We start from the raw sequence: 7,334 nt of genomic DNA, 5'->3' as shown, positions 1-7,334 counted from the left end.
CGAAGCACATCAAAGGTAAACGATTGAATTTGATTGCTTTTCTGATTTCCGTGACAAAGTTACCTGCTGCTAGCTGGACAAAATGCTATGCTAGGCTATCGATAAACTTACACAAATGCTTGTCTAGCTTTGGCTGTAAAGCATATTTTGAAAATCTGAGATGACAGGGTGATTAACAAAAGGCTAAGCTGTGTCTCAATATATTTCATTTGTGATTTTCATGAATAGGAATATTTTCTAGGGATATTTATGTCCATTGCGTTATGCTAATTAGTTTCAGGCAATGATTACGCTCCCGCATGCAGGTTTGGGAGTCACAAGAAGTTTTAAACATCCAAACACACTGACATATTGACCAGATAAATACTGTAATGCTGTTCTTTATTTGTATCCATTTGTGTGAATGTGTATAGTGATTCTTCTAATACATTTTCTCCTTTCAAATCAAATCAAATCAAATCAAATCAAATTTTATTTGTCACATACACATGGTTAGCAGATGTTAATGCGAGTGTAGCGAAATGCTTGTGCTTCTAGTTCCGACAATGCAGTAATAACGAGCAAGTAATCTAACTAACAATTCCAAAAAAAACTACTGTCATACACAGTGTAAGGGGATAAAGAATATGTACATAAGGATATATGAATGAGTGATGGTACAGAGCAGCATAGGCAAGATACAGTAGATGATATCGAGTACAGTATATACATATGAGATAAGTATGTAAACCAAGTGGCATAGTTAAAGTGGCTAGTGATACATGTATTACATAAGGATGCAGTCGATGATATAGAGTACAGTATCAACGTATGCATATGAGATGAACAATGTAGGGTAAGTAACATTATATAAGGTAGCATTGTTTAAAGTGGCTAGTGATATATTTGCATCATTTCCCATCGATTCCCATGATTAAAGTGGCTGGAGTAGAGTCAGTGTCATTGACAGTGTGTTGGCAGTAGCCACTCAATGTTAGTGGTGGCTGTTTAACAGTCTGATGGCCTTGAGATAGAAGCTGTTTTTCAGTCTCTCGGTCCCAGCTTTGATGCACCTGTACTGACCTCGCCTTCTGGATGACAGCGGGGTGAACAGGCAGTGGCTCGGGTGGTTGATGTCCTTGATGATCTTTATGGCCTTCCTGTAGCATCGGGTGGTGTAGGTGTCCTGGAGGGCAGGTAGTTTGCCCCGGTGATGCGTTGTGCAGACCTCACTACCCTCTGGAGAGCCTTACGGTTGAGGGCGGTGCAGTTGCCATACCAGGCGGTGATACAGCCCGCCAGGATGCTCTCGATTGTGCATCTGTAGAAGTTTGTGAGTGCTTTTGGTGACAAGCCGAATTTCTTCAGCCTCCTGAGGTTGAAGAGGCGCTGCTGCGCCTTCCTCACGATGCTGTCTGTGTGAGTGGACCAATTCAGTTTGTCTGTGATGTGTATGCCGAGGAACTTAAAACTTGCTACCCTCTCCACTACTGTTCCATCGATGTGGATGGGGGTGTTCCCTCTGCTGTTTCCTGAAGTCCACAATCATCTCCTTAGTTTTGTTGACGTTGAGTGTGAGGTTATTTTCCTGACACCACACTCCGAGGGCCCTCACCTCCTCCCTGTAGGCCGTCTCGTCGTTGTTGGTAATCAAGCCTACCACTGTTGTGTCGTCCGCAAACTTGATGATTGAGTTGGAGGCGTGCATGGCCACGCAGTCGTGGGTGAACAGGGAGTACAGGAGAGGGCTCAGAACGCACCCTTGTGGGGCCCCAGTGTTGAGGATCAGCGGGGAGGAGATGTTGTTGCCTACCCTCACCACCTGGGGGCGGCCCGTCAGGAAGTCCAGTACCCAGTTGCACAGGGCGGGGTCGAGACCCAGGGTCTCGAGCTTGATGACGAGCTTGGAGGGTACTATGGTGTTGAATGCCGAGCTGTAGTCGATGAACAGCATTCTCACATAGGTATTCCTCTTGTCCAGATGGGTTAGGGCAGTGTGCAGTGTGGTTGAGATTGCATCGTCTGTGGACCTATTTGGGCGGTAAGCAAATTGGAGTGGGTCAAGGGTGTCAGGTAGGGTGGAGGTGATATGGTCCTTGACTAGTCTCTCAAAGCACTTCATGATGACGGATGTGAGTGCTACGGGCGGTAGTCGTTTAGCTCAGTTACCTTAGCTTTCTTGGGAACAGGAACAATGGTGGCCCTCTTGAAGCATGTGGGAACAGCAGACTGGTATAGGGATTGATTGAATATGTCCGTAAACACACCGGCCAGCTGGTCTGCGCATGCTCTGAGGGCGCGGCTGGGGATGCCGTCTGGGCCTGCAGCCTTGCGAGGGTTAACACGTTTAAATGTCTTACTCACTTCGGCTGCAGTGAAGAAGAGACCGCATGTTTCCGTTGCAGGCCGTGTCAGTGGCACTGTATTGTCCTCAAAGCGGGCAAAAAGTTATTTAGTCTGCCTGGGAGCAAGACATCCTGGTCCGTGACTGGGCTGGGTTTCTTCCTGTAGTCCGTGATTGACTGTAGACCCTGCCACATACCTCTTGTGTCTGAGCCGTTGAATTGAGATTCTACTTTGTCTCTGTACTGGCGCTTAGCTTGTTTGATAGCCTTGCGGAGGGAATAGCTGCACTGTTTGTATTCAGCCATGTTACCAGACACCTTGCCCTGATTAAAAGCAGTGGTTCGTGCCTTCAGTTTCACACGAATGCTGCCATCAATCCACGGTTTCTGGTTAGGGAATGTTTTAATCGTTGCTATGGGAACGACATCTTCAACGCACGTTCTAATGAACTCGCACACCGTATCAGCGTATTCGTCAATGTTGTTGTCTGACGCAATACGAAACATCTCCCAGTCCACGTGATGGAAGCAGTCTTGGAGTGTGGAGTCAGCTTGGTCGGACCAGCGTTGGACAGACCTCAGCGTGGGAGCTTCTTGTTTTAGTTTCTGTCTGTAGGCAGGGATCAACAAAATGGAGTCGTGGTCAGCTTTTCCGAAAGGGGGCGGGGCAGGGCCTTATATGCGTCGCGGAAGTTAGAGTAACAATGATCCAGGGTCTTTCCACCCCTGGTTGCGCAATCGATATGCTGATAAAATTTAGGAGTCTTGTTTTCAGATTAGCCTTGTTAAAATCCCCAGCTACAATGAATGCAGCCTCCGGATAAATCGTTTCCAGTTTGCAGAGAGTTAAATAAAGTTCGTTCAGAGCCATCGATGTGTCTGCTTGGGGGGATATATACGGCTGTGATTATAATCGAAGAGAATTCTCTTGGTAGATAATGCGGTCTACATTTGATTGTGAGGAATTCTAAATCAGGTGAACAGAAGGATTTGAGTTCCTGTATGTTTCTTTCATCACACCATGTCACGTTGGCCATAAGACATACGCCCCCGCCCCTCTTCTTACCAGAAAGATGTTTGTTTCTGTCGGCGCGATGCGTGGAGAAACCCGCTGGCTGCACCGCTTCGGATTGCGTCTCTCCAGTTAGCCATGTTTCCGTGAAGCAGATAACGTTACAGTCTCTGATGTCCCTCTGGAATGCTACCCTTGCTCGGATTTCATCAACCTTGTTGTCAAGAGACTGGACATTGGCAAGAAGAATGCTAGGGAGTGGTGCACGATGTGCCCGTCTCCGGAGTCTGACCAGAAGACCGCTTCGTTTCCCTCTTTTTCTGAGTCGTTTTTTTTTTTTTTTTTTTTGGTCGCTGCATGTGATCCACTCGGTTACACTGGTTGTAAGGCAGAACACAGGATCTGCGTCGCGAAAAACATATTCTTGGTCGTACTGATGGTGAGTTGACGCTGATCTTATATTCAGTAGTTCTTGTCGGCTGTATGTAAAGAAACCTAAGATGACCTGGGGTACTAGTGTAAGAAATAACACGTAAAAAAACAAAAAACTGCATAGTTTCCTAGGAACGCGAAGCGAGGCGGCCATCTCTGTCGGCGTCTCTGTATCTGTTACAGTTTTACAGACAAAATATATTCTACTAAAGATTCTTAACGGTACCAGTGCCTCCCTGATTCTTTATTGGAAGAGTGTAAGCTTTGTGCCAAGCTTTGTAGCCTACACATTGTGAGGGCAGAACAGTAAAAAGACTGACTACACGACGGGCCCAGCCACTGGAAAAGTGGATCCCTTCTTCACATCGCTATCCAGCCAGACTCTTCAGCCATCAGACATCATCACAGGGAAGTAACACAAGATCATCATGCAACAACAAAAGGATCAAGGTAACACCCCAGCCTTCCTTCAGCATCAAGATGTAGAGGGCAGCCCATACAACACGCTGGAGACCAGGTCACGGTACTCAAGCTCATGCTCTAGAGACTAGGCAATCAAACCTGACATCAGCTAGTGCTGAAGCTGCCAGGTCACAACGCGGCATTCGAGTCACTCTAACCTGTCATCAGCTAGTGCTGCAGCCACCAAGGCTTGTGCTAAAGCAGAGGCTGCACTCGCACTAGCTTCCTATTCTATACGTGATGCTGATATAATTAGAAAACAAGCCTGCATAGAAGAAGAGCAGCAAAGGGTTACGGCTGAAGCAGCTGCCCTGGCAGCTAGAAGGAAAGCAGAGGTAAAAGCACACATACATGTTCTCAAACAGGAGAAAGCTGCTAGTGCAGCCATAGCTGAAGCTGAAGTTCTGGAAGCAACTGCCGAAGATGAAAACATGGAGTCACAAAGTGTGATGGAATCACAGATGACACCTCTCAGCACAGCTTAACGCAACAGTGAGTATGTACAATCGCACACAACCATGTACACTGCTCCACCTCGTCGTGACCCAAGGTCATTGGAATCATCAAAGGTCCATCCAGCAGTGATCAACGTTGATACAACCGGATGCTACAAAACTGAACCGGCCCTCCGATTTGACAAACAAAGTGGTCATGAGCACAGAGGTCTACCTGTTAGTCCTTCAGGTAACCAGCAGAACTGCAACATATTCCCCTCTCTCCAGAACACGATTAAAAGTTACAGAGGAGAGATCATGTCTGTAAGAGAACAACTCTTCAACATTGGGCGGTCCAACCAAGCTCACCTGCCTGTCGTTTCAGCCGCAACCATGTGCTGCAACTGCCTTCAGAGAGGATCCACCTGACACATCAGGAGCTGCTGCTGCTGTAAAATTTAATCTGATCTTCATCTAGGTCAGAACAATAGACGAACACAGTCTGCTTAAACTAATAACACACAAACAATTATACGTTTTTATTATATTTATTGAACACACCGTGTAAATATTCATAGTGCAGGGTGGGAAAAGTATGTGACCCCTTGGATTTAATAACTGGTTGACCCTCCTTTGGCAGCAATAACCTCAACCAAATGTTTTCTGTTGTTGCGGATCAGATCTGCACAACGGTCAGGAGGAATTTTGGATCATTCCTCTTTACAAAACTGTTTCAGTTTATTCTTGGGATGTCTGGTGTGAACTGCTCTCGAGGTCATGCCACAGAATCTCAAATCGGGTTGAGGTCAGGACTCTGACTGGGCCACTCCAGAAAGTGTATTTTCTTCTGTTGAAGCCATTCTGTTGTTGATTTAGTTCTGTGTTTTGGGTCGTTGTCCTGTTGCATCACCCAACTTCTGTTGAGGTTCAATTGGCAGACAGATAGCCTAACATTCTCCTGCAAAATGTCTTGATAAACATGGGAATTCATTTTTCTGTCGATGATAGCAAGCTGTCCAGGCCCTGAGGCAGCAAAGCAGCCCCAAACCATGATGCTCCCTCCACCATACTTTACAGTTGGGATGAGGTTTTGATGTTGGTGTGCTGTGCCATTTTTTCTCCACACATAGTGTTGTGTGTTCCTTCCAAACAACTCAACTGTAGTTTCATGTGTCCACAGAATATTTTGCCAGTAGCGCTTTGGAACATCCAGGTGCACTTTTGCAAACTTCAGACCTGCAGCAAGAAGCAGCGGCTTCTTCCGTGGTGTCCTCCCATGAACACCATTCTTGTTTAGTGTTTTACATATCGTAGACTTGCCAACAGAGATGTTAGCATGTTCCAGAGATGTCTGTAAGTCTTTAGCTGACACTAGGATTCTTCTTAACCTTATTGAGCATTCTGCGCTGTGCTCTTGCAGTCATCTTTGCAGGACGGCCACTCCTAGGGAGATTAGCAAACGTGCTGAATTTCTCCATTTATAGACAATTTGTCTTACTGATGACTGATGCACATCAAGGCTTTTAGAGATACTTTTGTAACCTTTTCATGGTTTTATGCAAGTCAATAATTCTTAATCTTAGGTCTTCTGAGAACTATTTTGTTTCAGGCATGGTTCACATCAGGCAATGCTTCTTGTGAATAGCAAACTCAAATTTTTATAGGGAAATCTCGTCTCATTGACTGTACTCCATGTTAGCTGACTCCTGACTCCAATGAGCTTCTGGAGAAGTCATTAGCCTAGGGGTTCACATACTTTTTCAAACCTACACTGAATGTTTAAATGATGTATTCAATATAGGCAAGAAAAACACAATAATTTGTGTGTTATTAGTTTAAGCAGACTGTGTTTGTCTATTGTATGTGACTTAGCTGAAGATCAGATCAAATTTGATGACGAATTTAAGCAGAAATCCAGGTAATTCCAAAGGGTTCACATATACTTTTTCTTGCCACTGTAAATTGTAGTATCATCTGCAAATATAGTAGCTTGAATTTCAGATAAGGCATAAGGAAGGTCGTTGGTTAAAAGTAAAGATGTGGCCTTAAAGGCAGCTGCCCTGCGGTATTCCACAGTTTAAAGCATGAGGGAAAGAAAACGACCCATTGATATAGGTGGACTGTTTCCTGTCAGATATGACTGTACCCAATTCAATGCTGCCTCCTTAAACCAATAATGCAATAATTTTGTCAAAATTATTTCATAATCCACTAAACCAAATGCTGCACTAAAATCTAAAAATAGTACACCCACAAACCTGCCATTATCCATAGCATTGAGCCACTGGTTAGTCATGTCAACCAATGCAGTGGAATGGTTTTTGCGATAAGCATGCTGATTGGCAGTAATCAGATCATTCTTTTCCATGTGCTCCCATATTTGTCTACTCACAATACCCTCCAATATCTTACTGAGTGAAGGGAGTAGACTAATTGTCGACTATTGGCAGGAGTAATGGGTTCTTTGCTGTCTTTTGGGATTGGACACAGTTTAGCATGCTATACATTTGCAAATGGCCATTCTATGGACTCTGGAGAAAGTGACATTACGCACAACACCTGTGGGCAGTTTCAGTTGAGTTGACATAAAGTCTGTTTGTGTTTCCGGCGCCGACAGAGATGGCCGCCTCGCTTCGCGTTCCTAGGAAACTATGCAGTTTTTTGTTTTTT

This window comes from Oncorhynchus tshawytscha, linkage group LG12, assembly GCF_018296145.1.
Source record: "Oncorhynchus tshawytscha isolate Ot180627B linkage group LG12, Otsh_v2.0, whole genome shotgun sequence".
Lineage (NCBI taxonomy): Eukaryota > Metazoa > Chordata > Actinopteri > Salmoniformes > Salmonidae > Oncorhynchus > Oncorhynchus tshawytscha.
This window is presented reverse-complemented; position numbering follows the sequence as displayed.